The sequence below is a fragment of the Cordyceps fumosorosea genome, assembly GCF_001636725.1.
Source record: "Cordyceps fumosorosea ARSEF 2679 chromosome Unknown scaffold_40, whole genome shotgun sequence".
Taxonomy (NCBI): Eukaryota; Fungi; Ascomycota; class Sordariomycetes; order Hypocreales; family Cordycipitaceae; genus Cordyceps; species Cordyceps fumosorosea.
Window position 1 is genome coordinate 1,969 of NW_017387340.1, and position 428 is coordinate 2,396.

Here is a 428-nt window from a genome sequence, read left to right on the forward strand (position 1 = left end):
CAACCTAACTCACTTCCTAAGAAATAGAGATTTACTGTAGATTAGAGAAGAGCCACTGTTACATTTTAATTAGTCCTATTTAGTGAGTTACCTTAAAAAACCTTAAGCAGTTAACCTCCATAATATCCACCGTTAGTAGTAATACCACTAACCTAGGGTAGACTATCGCCTAACTTACTAAATAGGTTAATGACCTTACGGAGAAACTTAATTAACTTTAGGTCCTAAGCACCACTAGAGTTATCACCCTCCCTAAATTCCCTAAACCTAACCTATACGACGGAGTTAGAGGAGACGTACGAACCTTCTTAACCTAAGCTAAGGCGTATCTACACGTTAATAACACTATTAAGAAGCCTAAGGCAAAAGTGCTTTATATAGGAAACCTTCTTATAGGAAAAGCGTTAGAGTAGTAGGAGCTAACCCTA